Source organism: Loxodonta africana, chromosome 4 (genome assembly GCF_030014295.1).
Source record: "Loxodonta africana isolate mLoxAfr1 chromosome 4, mLoxAfr1.hap2, whole genome shotgun sequence".
Classification (NCBI taxonomy): Eukaryota; Metazoa; Chordata; class Mammalia; order Proboscidea; family Elephantidae; genus Loxodonta; species Loxodonta africana.
In genome coordinates, this window is record NC_087345.1 from 157,048,514 (window position 1) to 157,069,371 (window position 20,858).

The window sequence follows — 20,858 nt, forward strand, 5'->3', positions numbered from 1 at the left end:
GTTAAGCGTGATGAGAAACATTTGGAGATGGACAGTGATGACAGTTGCCCAACATGGTGAATGTAATTAATGGCAGAGAATTATACACTTAAAAATGGCTAAAATGACAAATATTTTGTTGTATATATTTTACCATGATTAAAAAAAATTTTAAAGTATGTTTTTCTGATTTATCCTGCATCTAAGTCTTCCATGGTGAGAAGGCTTTTCAGAATATCAGATTCTCATAAGCTGTCATTTCTATCTATTCTTTTTTTGTCTACATGTCCAATAAATAGACATGTTTTCATTCTTCCAAGTGCCTTTTAGAGATGGTTAAAATTAATTCACCATGCAAGTGAGCAAGAAAAAACCCACTGCCACTGAGTCGATTCCTACTCCTAGCAACCCTATAGGACAGAGTAGAGCTGCGCCATAGGGTTGCCAAGGAGCAGCTGGTGGATCTGAATTGCTGACCTTTTGGTTAGCAGTCAAGCTCCTAACCACTGCACTATCAGGGCTCCAGAAGTGAGCGAGAGACACTGTGGAAGAGCTTGTCTATAAAAAATAAGATTTAGCCCAAAAGCCATTCTATGCATCTATACAGCTGGTATAGCCCAATATATTTATCAGATTGACAGAGATGTGAGATATTTTATTGCTCCCACTCCTATTTTCACAATTTTAAGACAAAGCGTTTTCAATGACCATTTTACCCCAGGTGCCCATGTTATCAACAGGCAGAACTTTTTAATCTCTGAGAAACACATCAGTGATTTTTTTTTTGAATGATTTTCTGATCATACAAAAGACTAGAAATCTTTGTAAACCACTATTTATTTGTTTAAGGGACATCATAAACTACTACTACGTTCTTGGAAGGGAAATTAACGTATACTTTTCTGGTAAATACATAACTTAGCTTCTTACTGATTCCACAAAGACGTCTCTGTGTTTATTTTACTAGAAAAGTTACACTGGCACTTTGTTTCAGTAGAACTTAGGGAAGTGGAAAGCTCTGTTTAATTGGGATAGCATAATAAGCAGGAAAACAGCAACAACTACAACAACTGCCCCTAAGGAATGCCTCCTCGTACCCTGACACCACTGGCGTGACCCTCACTGTGATTTCATGAGAGTCCCTGGGTGCTACAAATGGTCAACATGCTTGGTGGCCAACCAAAAGGCTGTAAGGTCAAGTCCACCCAGAGGTGCCTTGGAGGAAAGGCTTGGTGATCCACTTCTAGGAAAAAAGAATCAGCCACTGAAAACCCTATGGAGCATAGTTCCACTCTGACACACATGGGGTCACCATGAGTCAGCGGTGACTAAGATAGCAACTGGTAATTTTACAGAGTGGGTGCTATCATCATCTGCTACACTAGCACTTTTTGACTGTCCTTCATGTATACATTCTAACCCAAATTAACTCTTGAGTCTTGTTTTAATTTTCACAGTTAGTTACAGCATTTAAAAAATATTTTTGATGCCTTGAAACGCATTTAAAAAAAATCAGAAGAATCAATAAATGAAAATACTACTGAAATTCTATTTGTGTTTAAACCAAAGAATTTTCCAAATTTCAATTGGCTAGGACATTCTCTGATAGCTCACCTTGTTGTTGTTGCTGTTAGGTGCCATCACGTCAGTTCTGATTCATAGTGACACTATGTAAAACAGAATGCAACACTACACGGTCCTGTGCCATCTTCACAATTGTTGCTATGCTTGAGCCCACTGTTGCAGACACTGTGTCAGTTCATCTCGTTTAGGGTCTTCCTCTTTTTTGCTGACCCTTGACCTTACCAAGCATGATGTCCTTCTCCAGGAACAGGCATACCTTAGTCCCCAAAGTGATATCTTTGTTTTTTGTTTTTTTTAACACTTTAAAGAGGTCTTTTGCAGCAGATTTGCCTAATGCAATATGTCGTTTAATTTCTTGGCTGCTGCTTCTATGGGCATTGATTGTAGGTCCAAATAAAATGAAATCCTTGACAATACCACTCTTTTCTCTGTTTATCATGTTATTTATCGGTCCAGTTGTGAGGATTTTTGTTTTATGTTGAGGCATAATCCACGCTGAAGGCTACAGTCTGATCTTCATTAGTAAGTGCTTCAAGTCCTCTTTAATTTCAGCAAGCAAGATTGTATCATCTGCGTATCGCATGTTGTTAATGAATCTTCCTCCAATCCTGATGCTGCAATAGTCTAGCCTCTTGGATTATTTGCTCAGCATACAAACTGCTTACGTATGGTGAAAGGATACAACCCTGACACACACCTTTCCTGACTTCAAACCACGCAGTATCCCCTTGTTCTGTTCGAATGACTGCCTCTTGGGCTGTGTACAGGTTCCTTGTGAGCACAATTAAGTATTCTGGAATTCCCATCCTTTGCAATGTTATTCATAATTTGTCATGATCCAAATAGTCGAATGCCTTTGATTAGTCAATAATACACAGGTAAACATCTTTCTGGTATTCTCTGCTATACACTAATTCATAAAGGCTTATTTTAATTAAAGGAAAAAATTGGTTTTTTTTTTTCCTGCCATTTTAAAACCAAAAAGACACAATAGTCAAAGAAATTGGGCACACGATGACGTTAACCATGCTGTGAAGTTAAAGATGAGATTAAATTTGACTGTAATTCATGACTGCGTCAGAAGTCTGTTATGGCAATAATTTCGGGGGCATCTCTCAGCAGTCTTTCAAAAAGACTCCAAGTTTGAGAGAATGAGAGCATGTTTGCTCAGTATAAAAAAAGAAAGGGATCCAGAAATAATGATGTAAAGAAAAGCCTATACTTGTTCCATGGTTGTTTTCACTTCACTTTGCCTGTACAACTTTACATACCTTCCAACAAGACCTGTATGTGCAAGATTAGCCTGGCAGACATGTTTATTATTGTTCTGAAAAATTTATTCAGGGCATTGTTGCTGTCGTTAGCTACCCTCTGAATCACCGCAACTCCAGGAACAATGGGACGAAATGCTGCTCAGTCCTGCACCTTCCCCATGATCACTTGTTGAGTAGGCTGTTTTCATTGGCTGATTTTTGGAAGTAGATTCCCAGGCCTTTCTTCCTGGTCCACGTTAGTCTGGAAGCTCCGCTGAAACTTCTCCAGCATCAGGGCTGCACACAAACCTCCACTGACGGAGAGGTGGTGGCTGTGCAGGAGATGCACTGGCTGGGAATCAAACCTGGGTCCCCTGAGTGAGAGGCGAGACTCTACCACTGAACCACCAACCCCTGTTATTCAGGATACAAACGACAGCCTATTCAAAATCACCCTGTTCAAAAAAAGGGTACTACGTGTTCACATATGCCAGGAGGAAGGATCATTGGACTGCTCCAGCTTTGCTGCCCCTTTTCACGCCTTAAAGAGAAGAGAGGAGGGGAGTCTTTATCTTTGAAAGATGAAGGGATCAAAAATAATGATGGATTACTATTTAAAGTTATAATTTGCTTATTTGGGCATCCATTTTCTTAAATTGAAAGAGTTGCATCAAGACCCTTTGAACATTTCCTCTTAATGCTCTTCATAATGAGTTAAAAATATTCTTTAATTAAGCCTCAAAACTGCTCTGGGGAGTAAGCCCGGGGCCGTTACCTCTCCATCATACAGTGCAGGAGGCTGTGCAGGCTGGGAGGCTGTGCTGACAACCACAAAGGTCACAAAAAGAGCCAGTCACCAAGCAGAACAACTACCTGTGCTGTCAGGACGCAAAGGTCAACCATTGGTCTGCCTCAGTTTTGCACACGGTCTCAATGAAAATACAGAAGGACTCCACTCTGTACACCACACCAATCGGTGTGACGACAATCTTTTCACCTTAACTTCAAATAAAACGGGAAGCTCCTACTCCCATGCTGATAATGAGGTAAAATCACCCCCTTTCTCAGATTCCGCTTTGGCTACAGGCTGGCCCCAGAGCCCGGGGCAGGTAGTGCCTTAGAAAGAAAGTGGCCAGGTAGCAGTGGGGTCTCTTTTGGGAGATGATGGGTAACAGGCACTTTCAAAGAAGAGCGGTTCACTCACCATACACTCCAGGAATCGCAAAGGGACTGGGGTTAAATATGCCTCCATGAACACTGTTTATGGTGCAAACACTGACCTTTCTTTTATTGAGAATTTTATAGAACCCGCTAAAATATACAGCTCAGAAGCATCTAATGCATGGCCTTTAACACATTACTCCACTTTATAAGGAAGAAAGGGTTCATTTTAGTTTTAGAAGTTTATGAGATCTCCAGGGAAATTCTAGGCGACTCAGTAGACATTCCCTTTTCTGTATTCTTCCCTGCAGTTACAGCTACCATCCCACTGAGGGCTTCACACAGGGCTGCTCATACTGATGACGGCTCCAGCTTTGGGATGCTGAATCATTTTGTTAGGTGTTAAGATACTTTTAAAGGATTAATAATCACCTTGTTCACCACTTGTCTGTTAAAGTTTGTTGTATTGTAGTGGCTTGCGTGTTGCTGTGATGCTGTAAGCTATGCTACCAATATTAAAATATCAGCACGGTCACCCATGGTGGAGAGGCTTCAGCAAAGCTTCCAGACTAAGACAGACTGGGAAGAAAGGCTGGTGATGTACGTGGAAAATTGGTCAATGAAAACCCTATGGATCACAACAGGATATTGTGTAATATAGCACTGAAAGATGAGCCCCCACGTTGGAAGGCACAACACAACGGCTGAAACAATGGACTCAGACATAACAATGATAATGAAGATGGTGCAGGACTGGGCAATGTTTCATTATATTGTACATAGGGTCACCATGCGTAGAAGCTAACTTGACAGCAACTAACCAAAACAACAGTAACAACAGAACCCCAAACCAAGAGTAGCAGCAAGGAAGTGTCATATACTGGATAAGATGTCCCATACTTCTTAATTTCTAAAAACTGACTACGTATGGTAGGTAAAAGCTCCTGTTGACAAGTCAGTACTTTAAAACAGACTGAGCACTAAACTTTAGGCCAGAACAGCTGGGTTAGAGGCTGACATCCTAGCTGGGTATTCCTGGGGAAATCACTTAACTTTTCAGAGCTCATTTTCCACCCATGCAAAGACAGGGTGCTAAACTAGATGACCTGAGGCTTTTTTAACTTTAATATACTATAATTAATATTCTAGTGTAAAAAGTGGTATCTATTCTTCTTTATTAACATTACTTTCTAAGTTTTTATCAGTTTAAAGACATATTACTGGAGATAAACATCTCTTTACTGTATGTTCACGCTAAAACACTAGCCCACACTTTCTGTGATATGCTATTATTATAACTTTTCATACTGAATGAAGATTTTTGTCTATAATTTATTAAAGAAAGTAACTTTAATTTTTCCACAAGACAGACTATTTCTTCTAAACCTATATAAAAGATCTTATTGGGCAAAATGGAAATGATAAAATATGTGTTTAGGAGGTGCTGATACTGAAAATATCCCATGGATCATCCTAAAATTTAGACAAATTTCTATTACAGTGCCATGATAAAATGGACAAAGTAATATACTAGATCAAGGAACAAGAACCCAGCAGTTCATCTAGGCAGTGATGCAGTTATGAATAATTTTAATAAATATGCAAAGCTGGTATTCTGTCACATAAAATAGCTAGTCAATGGTGAACCTGAAATATATATTTTTTAGACTATAATGTGTCTGTCCTTGGAATTAAATAATGAATCATCACTTTCATGAACACTGCTATTTTTTATTCTAGTATATCTGCATTTTGTCTTCTGCTTTTTAAAGATTCATTTTGATCTCTTCACCATTTTATCTGTGACTATTTTATAGATTAATTTTATAGCTCAATTTTTATTCTATAGCTAGGTTCTGTATACCAGCATGCATTGCTGATCACTTACCAAATTCATCTCTATGCCCTAGAGACAACACTACTGGACTAAGCTCAAGGATATGATTTGAAATAATAAATCAGATCTGCACTTCACAAAATATATACAGGAAGATACGAGGTACATGTGTAAACGAATGTATCTAAAAGACTGAAGAAAGGCTAAAGAAGCAAGTTCTCATCTCCTGCTGTAACTGAAAAAGACATAAAAAATATACCTCCAAATAATGTGTCAATTTGAAAATACATACTTTACCCTTTCTGAATGGTCCATGCTTGTGATTTTAGTTCAGAAAGTTATTTGTTAACTACCACTAGTTCATAAAGCTTCTACATCTGTTTTGATTCCAAGGCTGAAATACACACTTATCAAAGACAAAATTCAGTTGCCTATACCGTTAAGAATCCGAAATCAGTACTAGAAAGCAATTCATTTTCTAAGACTCACTTTTCTAACTATGTTCATTGTTGTTGTTAGTGCTGTCAAGTTGATTCTGACTCATAGCGACCCATGTGACAGAGAGGAACTGCCCCATTGGGTTTTCTAGGCTGTAATCTCTATGGGAACAGATTGTCACGTCTGTCTCCCACAGAGCTGCTGGATGGGTGTGAACTACCAACTTTTCAGTTAGCAGATGAGAGCTTAACCATCGCACCAGCAGGGCTCCTTGAACTATTTTCATTAGTAGTACATAAAGGGTAGGGAATAAAGTTTAAGAGCACTGAACACCTGGGTTTAGATACTGTCTTTTGGTCTATGTTCAGTTACTTCTAAGCCTATTTATCATAATTATACCATTTCAGTTATTAAGTAACATATTAAGTGACAAGTGCTATCGAACACTTTGTGCATTATCTCAGGTAATCCTCACTGCCTCACAGTTAGGCACATACTTTTATTAATTCTATTTTACAGGTGAAAAAAATGTATTTAATGAGTTAGGAACAGACTTAGGAACTAAGCAAAAATGGTGAATCAAAAGATATCTGATCTCAGCTCTCCTGAAAGCGAGGAGGACTATGTATCAGTAAGAAAAATGTATAAATCAAATAATCACACAAATAAATATTAAAGTACAAAAGCAGTAAGTTCTAAGAGAGGTACAAGTATCCTGATAATAGATAATTAGAACAGTGCAATAAATCCAGCTTGGGCTTTGGAGTGAGATTGCCTGGGTTTGCATTCTGGCTCTACCACATATTTGCTGTGATCCTGCAAAGTCACCTCACTCCCTTGCATCTCAACTTCTCTTTCTTCAAAATGAGGATAAACTACTTAGTTCGTAAGGTTGTCATGATGATTAACTAAGAAGTGTTCAATAGACATGAGTTGTGATTGTTTCCTGTTATTTTGTTTCTATGCTTTCATGAACTTCATAATTACATACTTCTAAAATTTGAACACAATTAAAAATAAGACATTTGATATAAACTTCTAATGAACATGTCCTCCCCGCCCCACTCCATGTTTTACTTTCACTGGGTCTAAATGTAACCAGAAGGTCCTCAGGTGTAAATTTTTAAAGCTTACCTATTTTCCCTCCTTCCTCCTCCCACTACTTGGATCTCCCTCTCATTAACTTCTCAGGTCTGTAAATAAAAGGAATCGCCCTGCAGTGACCTCATTTGCTATCTTTGATGGCAGTCTGCATGTCTCCTACTGTGATGTCAAATTGCCCTTTCAGGGTTATCAACCATCGAGATGATTCCATGCAGTTGTGTCCTATCAAAAGGCCTGTTGTGTGCAAATGTGGTTGGTACATGTTTTAACTTACAAGCTGTGAATAAAACATTACTGCCTATCTGTGTATGTCCAACTCACCGAGAGGGGGTAGGCTTTTCCTTCAACACTATTGCGTACTGCTTTCTGTAGGCGTTCCAGCCTCACAATTTCAGTCTCTTTCTATTAGAAAGAGCATTAGAAAATTTCTACATTTTAAGATAAACATTTACGCGAACTTTAGAACTGTGTGGTGCTGGTGCTATAGAGCTTAATATTGATAACCTAGATACTCAACATGGCGTCCATGGACCACTGCTGGTCCACAAACTGTTACTTGTGTGCAAAGAGATGAGTACAGAAACTGGGAGTGAGAATTTAGAAACAGGGATAGGCATTTAACAGAGTAATGTGTGAGAAGCCCTGGTGGCGTAGTGGTTAAGAGCTATGGCTGCTAACCAAAAGGTAGGCAGTTTGAATCCACCAAGTGCTCCTTAGAAACTCTATGGGGCAGTTCTACTCTGTCCTGTAGGGTCATTATGAGTCAGAATCAACTTGATGGTGGTGCAAATGTTGTATTAGTTGAATCTAATAATGAAAAAAATTGGATTTGCATTTTATGTGTCCTTTAACAAATTTTTTTAAAAATAAGACTTTCTTGTTTAGGATAGTTTTAAATGTAAAGAAAAAAGAGGACAGTACAGGGAGTTTCCCTATACCCCATACCCAGTTTCCCCTATTATTAACATTTTATATTAGTATGCTATATTTGTTATAATTGATGTATCAATACTGATACATAATTACCAACTAAAGTCTATGGCTTATTCAAATTTCCTTAGTTTTACCTAACATCTCTTTTCTATTCTAGGATCCCATCCAGGATACCGCCTTGTATTTACTTCTCATATTTCCTTAGGCTCTTTTTGACTGTGACAGTTTCTGAGACTTTCTGTATTTTTGACAACCTTGGCAGTTTTGAGGAGTCCTGGTCAGGTTTTTTTTTTTTTTTTTGGTAGAATGTCCCTCAATTGGGGTTTGTCTGATTTTTCTCTCATGATTAGACTGGGATTATAAGGGCTCATAAGGGCTTTTGAGGTTACAAGCGCTTTTGAGAGGAAGACCACAGAGGTAAAATGCCATTTTTATTACATCATCTCAAGGATACATACTATCAACATGACTTATTGCTGATAAAGACCACCTGGCTGATCTTTTCATGCTGCATTCTTTGGAAGGAAGTTACTATGTACATACAACCCACCCTTAAGAAGTGAGAATTTATACTCACTGATTTTTTTTATTTCATTTTTTTAATATTGTTTTTATTTTGAATGAAAGTATTAATATATTGCAAAATCCAAGTTTTTAATGAAGATCCTTCATTATAGACTGTTTGAGAAGCAATGCATTTTATTCTATTTTTATTTTGTACCAAAGTGTTAATATATTGCAAATTCCAATTTTTTAAATGAAGATCCCTCATTACAGATAGTTTGAGAAGCAATGCATCACACAACAAACAATGCTGAACACTCAATAGTCTTCAGGAAAGCCTTCAACGGCTGTGGCTGGCACTGCTGATAGTCAACATCTCAGAGAAGAATGACCCATGTCAGAGCCTGGCACCAAATGCCAGGTAGACAGGGGCCGACTTAGTCAGCAAGGTCCTCTATGTTCCAAATTCTCAATGAGGCAATGTGGTTAAGAACACAAACTCTGAAGTCATGCTGCCTACGCTCAAATCTAAACTCTACTGTTCACCATCTCTGGACACCAGTAAGTCAATTACCTCTTTATACCTTGGTTCCCCCAACTGTCAAACAGGAATGATAAGGGTACTGAACTTATGGTCCTCAATAGAATAATGTAAGTTAAGTGCTTACAACAGTTCCTGGTACACAGCCCGTTGCTGTCAAGTTGATTCCGACTCATAGCCACCCTACAGGACAGAGGAGAACTGCCTCATAGGGTTTCCAAGGAGCAGCTGGTGGATTTGAACTGCCGACCTTTTTGGTTAGCAGCCGAGCTCTTAACCAGTGTGTCACCAGGGCTCCTGTTAGCTATTAGTATTAGTAAATATAGAGACTTTTTTTGAAATCTAGCCATGGCTCAATGATGCCCTCAACTCTGTCCTACCTACTCCTCACCTTCACTTGAGAGACAATCAATAAACTGCTCACAGTCAGACGGACGCTGTGTAACCTAGAATTAGGAAACCCTGGTGACATGGTGGTTAAGTGCTATGGCTGCTAACCAAAGGGTCGGCAGTTTGAATCTGCCAGGCGCTCCTTGGAAACTCTATGGGGCAGTTCTACTCTGTCCTATAGGGTCGCTATGAGTCCAAATCAACTCAACGGCACTGGGTTTGGTTTGGTTTAACCTAGAATTGTCTGATTCCAGAGTTCACACATGGAACTCCATGTTGCCATTAATCCTATTTGCTGCAAGACTCTTTAAGTTTATTTTGAATTCTATGACTTTCTCACCTCTCTTCTTCACTTAGCACTTTTGAGACACAGACACACAAAAAATACACAATAAAGTCCAAATCATTTCCTTTTACTGATATCTTGAGCACTTGTGTAAAAAGCAAGAATAATCAATCACAAATAAGTACAAAAGCAGGAAAAGGAAGAATAACAAAGGGCGGCTAGTCCTAAAGACAGTGAAACATCATAAAGGTATAATAGCTGGAATAATGCTGTATGCAATGACAAAGAACAGGAGGACCTGAGAGAGACACAATAGCATGCTTTTGTGTGATAAAGAAGGGGAAAAATATACTTACTATATACGCATAGAATGTTCCTGGCAGAATACTTAAGGCAAATTGTGTACCCCAAGAAAAAGAAACAAGGCGTACAGAGCTTATACTGCAATCCATTTTGTATCTTCTGAATTTTGTACATAAGCATGTACTAACTCTAAAAAAAACTAAACTCAAAGAAAAAAAAGTTTCTAAGCAAGATTTCTAATTAAACATGGTTGACTGACCATAAAGAAACGAACAAAAAGTGCATGTAATTAATTTGATAAAAACCTAATTTAAAGAAAACATAATGCACTTCATTCAAAATTGTTATCAAGCATAAGCCGTTTTCATTTTAGGAGATGGGACTCAAGGAGCTATACAGCACACTAGTTATGAACCAAAATTGTTAAGGAAGTCTCATTATGACAGAAGTTTAGTTTCATAAAGGTGATTTTTATAAAAGTCATGTAAATGCCTCTGACCCTACCTCCCATAAAAATTAACAAGAAAAACAAAATTGCTTATGCCAGGTTATATGATCTCAGTAGGGTAGAGGAGCTTTTCTTCACTCCTCTTGTATAGCACTATCATCGTAATATTGCTTATTCAATAAATGTTCACACATTATTATGCACAAACAAGAGATATGAAGGTATAAACTTTAAAAGTCAGGCCTCGTCGAGCTTGTTATCAAGGGAGGATGACTCTGATGTTATCATAATGTTGGGAACAGATGAAACTGCACCCTTGCTCCAGCCATTACTGTTTCTAAAGGATTCAAACTAGGGAAGCTACAGAAGGAATTAAGAGAGTTGTTAAACACAAGAGTTATCTTAACAGAATTCTAAATTCAAAACATTCAAGAACACACAGGTTTACTATGAAAATGCCTCCATGCTGATACATTTAAAATAATCAGGGGGTGTAATCATTAAGGTTGTGTGTCAACTTGGCTGGGCCATGATTCTCAGTGGTTTGGCAGTTATGATGCAGTTTGGCAGTCATATAGTGATCACCTCCATGATGAGATTTGATATAATGTGGTCACCTCCAGAATGGAATCTGCTGTGAGTAGCCAATCAGTTGAAGGGGAGTTTCCCTGGGGGTGTGGCCTGTGTCCAATATAGTTGGACTTTCTGGCAAGACTCATGGGCTTTTGCTCACTCTGGATCCAGCAGCTGGCACCGGTTTGTATGACCTCTAGTTTTCAGGAATTGAGCTAACAGGTTACCTGCCGTCTTGCCTGATGAATCTTTGGATTTGTCAGACTCTGCAGCCTGTGAGCCAGAGCTCTGCTGTCTGACCTGCTGATCTTGGGTTTGCCAGCCCCTGTGGCTATGTGAAACAGGAGAAACCTCCAGCCTTACCTAAGGACTTGAGATGTTTTCGCCTCTACAACAGCATAAGCCATTTCCTTGATATAAATCTCTATCTATCTGGAGCCCCGGTGGTGAAGTCGTTAAGAGCTCAGCTGCTAACCAAAAGGTAGGCAGCTCAAATCCACCAACTGCTCCTTAGAAACCCTATGGAGCAGTTTTACTCTGTCCTATAGGGTCACTATCAGTTGGAATCAACTGAATGGCAATGCGGTATATATATTTATACACTTTACTGGTCTTGCTTCTCTATGAACCCAGCCCAAAACAGGGACATAAAGGTTGAATGCCAAGAATCTTTCAACGGAAATTCACTAACTAGAAGAATAACGTACATTTTTCATAAATATTTTTGTTTCTCATAAGTACTCATTCATACCCCAATCACTGGACATTCAAAAACACTCAATCTTTGAGGTCAACACCTATCCAAAATAAAGTTCCAGCAAGATTTCACCAGGGAAAAAACAGTTGATGAAGGTGCTTGTATTACTCTAGTAAGACTTATATTAGAGCCTAACAGACTAAATAGATTAAAATACCTTCCCACCCTTATATCTTAGAATTCATTCGATTGTTGTAACAGCTTTTCCCATGGTGCAAACTAGGTCAGTACGTTAATTACGATGTTATACTTATCACTTCCTGAAATCAGGAGGAGCTTGTTGTAGTTTCTGACATAGGGTAAAGGATATTAGAGTTAGGGTAGTAAAGAAAGAGAACCAGTTTTGTCTTGTGTTGTTCAGAGAGATAACTGAGTCACCCTCTTGAAGTGGACTTTCTCTTATCCCATGGCTCCCCAACAACTTCACTGCCATTATGTTAACAGCCCCTTAAGTAGATAGAATTAATATTTACTGAGACTTTACTATGTAGTAGGCATTTACACACATCTTGTTTAATTATCTCAATGACCCTTCGTGATTAATATTTTACAGAAGGGGAAACAGATTTAGAGCATTTAAATAACATCCTTAAAATAAAGTGGCCACCCAGATTGTGGAGGTCTGTCTCACTCTAAAAAGTCCAGGGTACTTTTCTTTTTTCAAAAGACTATACTGCCTTTTAACCATTGTTCATTAACTTCAATTTCTGAATGTCCAGTCTACTGATCTTTCAGTGTGTGGCTACTTCAACCACCCTAGGGAAGGCCAATGTCTTCTTCCCAGCTAATCAAAGGGAAGACTCACTCTGCCTAACAATGACACTGTATCCACAGAAGTTTCTCTTCCCCAATCTCTTCACTCTTGCTTATACATCAAAAGTTGGAGCAAGATGAAAGTCCTACATTTAGCGGCATGCATTAAGTATTAGCTGACAGACCAGTTGAGAGGAATCCACAGAGAGTATAGCCTGATCACAAATGGTTCCCAGACCAAGTTTTTAAATTATATAAACCAAGATCTAGATAAAGCAGTTTCAACTCAGGCCAATGTAATACAAATCAATACTTTTTTTTTTTTAAACTAAGGCTGACCAGGTAAATGTTGGCTTTCACTGTGTGTGCTGGAGACCATCTAAGGAGGCACAGTTTGATACATTTTAAATTACTGAGGGGAGCACAGGGTCTAGGAGATTTGGCTTGGTGCCTAAAAAAAAGAAAAAAATAGGTCCATCCAATGTTCACTGTGCCAGCTATCCATTTGTTCATGTTAATGACTCCTTTTTATTCCATGGTAGAATCTAAAAATGTAGGCATTCAATCTCTAGGATATTCTGCAAAACATGTATCAATACATGCATATAGATATGAGTTGATAAATTGAGATTCTAACTCTCCAAAGCAAAAAGCTGAACAGTTAGACCAGTCCGTTGCAGCAGGGTCTTAGGCTGCACCACAGTGAGGAGTTTGCAGACTGGGGGCTAGACAAAGCAGGGGCCCTGTGAAGATTTAACTGAAAGAAAGGTGAGCTTGACCTCCAAGGTAACTTAGCTTCCTGAATTCTAAGCTCAGAAAGCCTCTTCCCTATTAGGTATCTCTCTACCTAGGAGTATCCAAGAACCTCAAATTCAGTGTATACAAAACCAAACCCATCCCTCGAACACCCTACCCTGCCTCCTCTCCTTTCTTCCAGTGTTACCTTGGTCAGCACTGTCAAAACCACAGGCAGCTCTGCAGGGAATTTCCGTTCCAAACTAGACTGAAATTAAAGAATATTTTACAGCTTTTTTCTGGGGGGGGGGGGACTGGGATTTTAAGGGGTGGAATCTGAGCTACTTTTCTTTTCTCTTGTAAGATCAAGTAATGTGATAAGGACTTTACATACACTACCTATCTCATTTAATCTTCACAACAATGCTGTGATATAGGCACTATACATACTTTCATTATTTTATCTTGCTATATTTATTTTTAAAACCTTTTAACTTTATTTGGGAAAATTTCACCCATACACAGAAGTCAATAGTTTACATCCCCTTGTACCCATCACTCAGCTTCAAAAATCATCTATTCAGTCAACCTTGTTTCATTCGTTTTTACTTCTACCTGCCCCGCAACTAGATTACTTTGAAGCCAAAGCCCAGAAATTCTATTATTTCATTCATAAACATTTAGGTACTATCTTAGTTACCTACTGTTGCTATAACAGAAATAGCATAAATGGATGGCTTTAACAAACGAAAGTTGTATTCTCTCACAGTTTAGGAGGCTAGAAGTCCGAATTCAGGGCATCAGCTCCAGGGGAAGGTTTTCTGTCTTTGTTTGCTCTGGAGGGAGATCCTTATCATCAATCTTCCCTTGGATTAGGAGCTTCTCAGCACAGGGATGCCGGTTGCAAAGGAAGTGCTCTTCCCCTGGCACTAGCTTCTTGGTGGTATGAGGTCCCCAAGTTTCTGCTCACTTCTCTCCTTTATATCGCAAAAGAGATTGGCTTAATCTACTCTTGTAGAATCTACTCTTACAGATTGAGTCCTGCCTCATTTACATAACTGCCGTTAATCCTGCTTCATTACCATCACAGAGATATGATTTACAACACACAGAAAAATCACATCAGATGAGAAAATGGTGGACAATCACACACTACTGGCAATCATGGCCTAGTCAAATGGATACACATATTTTGGGGGGGGACACAATTCAATCCATGACAGGTACATAACAAAAAACTATTATCACACATAAAAAAATTAATAATTGCTTAACATCATCAAATATCTGGTGTTCACATTTCCCAAACATCTCAAATTTTTTTGTAAAACTTGTTTCAATAAATTAAAAAAAAAAATGTTTGAAGTGTTTTAAAGTACTGCAGTTACTATTCTTACTGACATTCAAACTGTCCCCTTTTTAGCCAATGGGAGCCTCTTCAAGTTGACATGCCAAATTCTTTCCACAGTCTTAGACAGTTCCCTTCCTTTCTGGGCTGACACATGTTTTAGGCTCTGTTGTACATTCTCCTGGCAGAGGTATAAAGTTAGTCATTTCTCTAGATACCATAGCATTTTTTAGTGCAAAATTGTATCTAAAAAAAGTAATTCAGGATCTAGGGGTGCTCATTGCTACTGTGTTGGTCATTTTTTCCTAAGCCTCTTTGGCAGACAGAACAAAAAAATATTTTTTTAAAGAAAAAAAAATATATCGTGAGTTCTTACCATATTTCCAAATCAAATTTAGGATGATAAGATGTAATTAATTTCTTCAATTTTTCTATTTGTATCACCTTTCTCTTTTACTGAAAATCTTGGTCCCTAACAACATCATCTTAATTATTTTTTATAATAAATATGCAATCATTACAAAATGATAAAAACATTATTAGTAACAATCAACCCAAAAAACCTATTGCTGTCGAGTCGATTCCAACTCACAACATATTATAGGACAGGGTACAGCTGCCCCACAGGATTTCCAAGACTGTAAATCTTTATGGAAGCAGATTGCCACATCTTTCTCCTGTGTAGAGGCTGGTGGTTTTGGAACGCTGACTTTTTGATTAGCAGCTGAGCATTTAACCAGTGTGTCACTAGGGCTCCCCATTACTAACAACATAGTATATAAAAACAGTTATCATTCTTTTTTTTTTTTTTTTTTTAATGTACCTCTTTTTGTCATTGGGGTTTAACCCGCCAGGTATGTACAATCAAATTATTCAGTTTTCAAGTCATTTAAAACATGTTTTAAACTGTGAAAATATAACCCATTACCAAAAAGTATGTAAAACATAAAAGTTCATTTAATAAGGAGAAATTTAAAAATGAACTGTTATATAATCATCCCCAGATCAAGTAATACATCAAGGTCAGCTTCCCCAGAAATGCCCTCCCTTTACTTTAGAGTTAACCAGTATTATAACTTTTATAAAATTCTTTTTATCTATAGTTTTACTACCTGTGCGCAAATCCCAAATATTACAGTATACTTTTGCTGGGTTTTGTATTTTACATAAATGGCACCTAGTAGAAAAGCTGAAACTGACACATATATTAGAATTAGCCAACAAGGTCAGTAAAAAGGTCATATTGTTATAGATTGAATTATGTCCCCTGAAAGTTATGTTGAACTTGTAACCCTATCCCAGTCCTTACAACCAAAAACATTGGGTGCCCATGGTCTGTCTGCAGAACCCAACCACCTGCACGCTCTAGGGAACAGGGATGTGCTTTCCTCAGAGACACTCAGGGGTCAGTTCTCAGCCCCCTGCCTTGTTCTGAGCATGACCCCTACTGCAATCAGATACCGGTACATACACCAATCACCCCTGCCCCTCTAAGACTGCAGGACAGAGCCTGTATCACACACTTGATGATCAGCTACCCGGACACCTGAGCTGAATTCATACAAGAAAAGTGAATGGCCTCCTAGGCTGATATACCTGATAACAGCTCTAGCCAGCTGGGGACAGGACGTCAGAGCTCCAAAGGCGAAAATAATCAAGCTAGCTCACTCAAGCAACCCATTTGGGTATTTCAAAACAAAACAAAGCAAGAAGCTATAACACAGTAAGCAAGCATAAACTAATACAATAACTTATAGATGGCTCGGAGACAACAGTCAATATCAAGTCACATAAAGAAACAGACCACGATCACCTCAACAAGCTCTCAAAACAAACAATCCAGAGATCTTCTAAATGAAAGTACATTCCTGGAATTACCAAAGCCAGAATGCAAAAGATTAATATACAGAACCCTTCAAGACATCAAGAAGGAAATGAGGCAATATGCAGAACAAGCCAAGGAACACACAGATAAAGCAACTGAAGAAATTAGAAAGATTATTCAGGAACATAATGAAAAATTTAACAAGCTCGAAAAATCCAATCAAAAATTCAGATAAACAATAAAATTGCAGAAGTAGACAACTCAATAGAAAGTCAGAGGAGCAGAATTGAGCAAGTAGAAGCCAGAATTTCTGAACTGGAAGATAAATCACTTGGCACTAACATATTTGAAGAAAAATCAGATAAAAGAATTTAAAAAAATGAAGAAAACTTAAGAATCATGTGGGACCCCATCAAGAGAAATAACCTACAAGTGATCGGAGTACCAGAAAAGGGAGGGATAACAGAAAATGCAGAGGGAATTGTTGAAGATTTGTTGGCAGAAAACTTCCCTGATATTGTGAAAGATGAGACGATATCTATCCAAGATGCTCATCGAACTCCATATAAGGTAGATCTTAAAAGAAAGTTACCAAGACATATTATAATCAAACTTGACAAAACCAAAGATGAAGAGAGAATTTTAAGAGCAAATAGGGATAAATGAAAAGTCACCTAAAAAGGAGAGCCAATAAGACTAAGCTTGGACTACTTGGCAGAAACCATGCAGGCAAGAAGGCAATGGGATAACATATTTAAAAAACTGAAGGAAAAAACTGACAACCAAGAATCACATATCCAGCAAAACTGTCTCTTAAATATGAAGGTGAAATTAGGACATTTCCAGAGAAACAGAAATTTAGGGAATTCGTAAAAACCAAACCAAAACTACAAGAAATACTAAAGGGACCTCTTTAGTTAGCAAATCAGTATCAGGTATCAACCCAAGACCAGAACACTGGGCAGAGCAATCAGAAGTCAACCCACTTAGGGAAATCAAAAAAACAAAGATTTAAAAAAAAAAAAGCTAAAAACACGGAAACAGCGATGTTATTGTATAACAGGAGACAACATTAAAATAATAAAGAACTAAGAAATGTAATCATAGATTTTCCATATAAAGAGGAAGATACGGTGATACAAAGAAATGAAAGTTGGGTTTAAATTTAGAAAAATAGGGGTAAATAATAAGTTAACTATAAAGGAGACAAACCATCCTACTCATCAAAATAAAATACAAGAAAAAAATAGAGACTCAGCAGAAACAAAATCAACAAACAACGAATACAAGGAAAGTACAATACATAAAGATAACCTACTTAGCACATAAAATTAAGCAGGAAAAAGAAACTGTCAACAACACACAAAAAAAGACATCAAAATGATACCACTAAATTCATACCTATCCATAATTACCCTGAATGTAAATGGACTAAATGCACCAATAAAGAGACAGAGAGTGGTAGAATGGATTAAAAAACATGATCCATCTTCATGCTGCCTACAAGAGACACACCTTAGACTTAGAGACACAAACAAAATAAAACTCAAAGGAAGGAAAAAAATATATCAAGCAAACAACCATCAAAAAAGAGCAGGAATGGCAAAATTAATTTCTGAGAAAAGAGATTTCAAAGTTAAATCCATCATAAAAGATAAGGAAGGACACTACATAATGATTAAAGGGACAATACCCCAAGAAGATATATCCATATTAAATATTTATGCACCCAATGACAGGGCTGCAAGATATATAAAACAAGCTCTATCAGCATTGAAAAGTGAGATAGACAGTTCCACAATAATAGTAGGAGACTTCAACACACCACTTTTGGTGAAGGACAGGACATCCAGAAAGAAGCTCAATAAAGACACGGAAGGTCTAATTGTCACAATCAACCAACCTGACTGCATAGACATATACAGAACACTCTACCCAACAGCATCCAAGTATACTTTCTTTTCTAGTGCACATGGAACATTCTCTAGAATAGACCATACATTAGGTCATAAAGCAAGCCTTAGCAGAATCCAAAACAATGAAATATTACAAAGCATCTTCTCTGACCATAAGGCCATAAGAGTGGAAATCAATAACAGAAAAAGCAGCGAAAAGAAATCAAACACTTGGAAACTGAACAATACCCTGCTCAAAAAAGACTGGATTATCGAAGACGTTAAGGATGGAATAAAGAAATTCATAGAATCCAATGAGGATGAAAACACTTCCTATCAGAAGCTCTGGGACACAACAAAAGCAGTGGTTAGAGGTCAATTTATATCAATAAATGCACATATACAAAAAGAAGAAAGGACCAAAAAATCAAAGAATTATCCCTACAACTTGAACAAATAGAAAGAGAGCAACAAAAGAAACCCTCAGACACCAGAAGAAAACAAATAATAAAAATTTGAGCAGAACTAAATCAAACAGGAAACAGAAAAACAATTGAAAGAATTAACAAGACCAAAAGCTGACTCTTTGAAAAAAATCAACAAAATTGATAAACTTCTGGCCAAACTGACAAAAGAAAAACAGGAGAGGAAGCAAATAACCAGAATAAGAAATGAGATGGGTGATATTACAACAGACCCAACTGAAATTAAAAGCATCATATCAGAGTACTATGAAAAAGTGTACTCAAACAAATTTGAAAACCTAGAAGAAATGGATGAATTCCTACACACACACTACCTACCTAACACAATCAGAGGTGGAACAACTAAATAGACCCATAACAAAAGAAGAGATTGAAAGGGTAATGAAAGAACTCCAGGGAAAAAAAGCCCTGGCCCAGATGGCTTCACTGCAGAGTTTTATCAAACTCTCAAAGTTAACACCACTACTAATAAAGGTATTTCAGAGCACAGAAAAGGACGGAATACTACCAAACACATTCTATGAAGCCAGTATAACCCTGATACCAAAACCAGGTAAAGACATCACAAAAATAGAAAATTACAGACCTATATCCCTCATGAATGTAGACGTACAAATTCTCAACAAAATTCTAGCCAACAGAATTCAACAACCAATTCACCATGACCAAGTGGGATTCATACCAGGTATGCAGGGATGGTTCATCATTAGAAAAACAATTAATGTAATCCATCACATAAATAAAACAAAAGACAAGAATCACATGATTTCATCAATTGATGCAGAAAAGGCAATTTACAAAGTTCAATGCCCATTCATTATAAAAACTCTCAGCAGAATAGGAATAGAAGGAAAATTCCTCAACATAATAAAGGGCATTTATACAAAGCCAACAGCCAACATCATCCTAAATGGAGAGAGCCTGAAACCATTCCCCTTGAGATCGGGAACCAGACACGGATGCCCTTTATCACTGCTCTTATTCAACATTGTGCTGGAGGTCCTAGCCAGAGCAATTAGGCTAGATAAAGAAATAAAAGGCACCCAGATCGTCAAGGAACAAGTAAAATTATTTGCAGACGACATGATCTTATACACAGAAAACTCTAAGGAATCCTCAAGAAAACTACTGAAACTAATGGAAGAGTTCAGCAGAGCATGAAGATACAAGATAAACATACAAAAATCAGTTAGATTCCTCTACACCAACAAAAAGAACATCAAAGAGGAAATAACCAAATCAATACCATTTACATTAGCCCCCAAGAAGATAAAATACTTAGGAATAAATCTTACCAGACATGTAAAAGACTTATACAAAGAAAACTAGAATACACTTCTGCAAGAAACCAAAAGAGACCTACATCAGTGGAAAACCATGCCTTGCTCATGAATAGGAAGACTTAACATTATAAAAATGTCTATACATTTAATGCAATTCCAATACAAATTACAACGACATTCTTTAATGAGATGTAGAAACAAATCACCAACTTCATACGGAAGGGAAAGAGGCCCCGGATAAGTAAGGCATTACTGAAAAAGAAGAACAAAGTGGGAGGCCTTACTCTACCTGATTTTAGAACCTATTTACTGCCACAGTAGTCAAAACAGCCTGGTACTGGTACAACAACAGAAACATAGACCAATGGAACAGAATTGAGAACCCAGACATAAATCCATCCACATATGAGCAGTGGATATTTGACAAAGGCCCCAAAACAGTT

General features: G+C 37.7%; 1 protein-coding gene across 6 annotated transcripts in view; it reads right to left on the reverse strand.

Annotated features, from left to right (window-relative positions):
- Window positions 1–20,858, reverse strand: part of RSU1 (Ras suppressor protein 1) — a 249,856-nt gene that overhangs the window by 83,763 nt on the left and 145,235 nt on the right. The window contains exon 9 of one of the 6 annotated variants that reach the window (XR_010321955.1): window positions 14,347–14,556. The exons of the other annotated variants lie outside the window; for them this stretch is intronic. The gene's annotated coding sequence lies outside the window, so the exon portion shown is untranslated. The remainder of the gene's footprint in view (window positions 1–14,346; window positions 14,557–20,858) is intronic. 6 annotated transcript variants of the gene reach the window in all.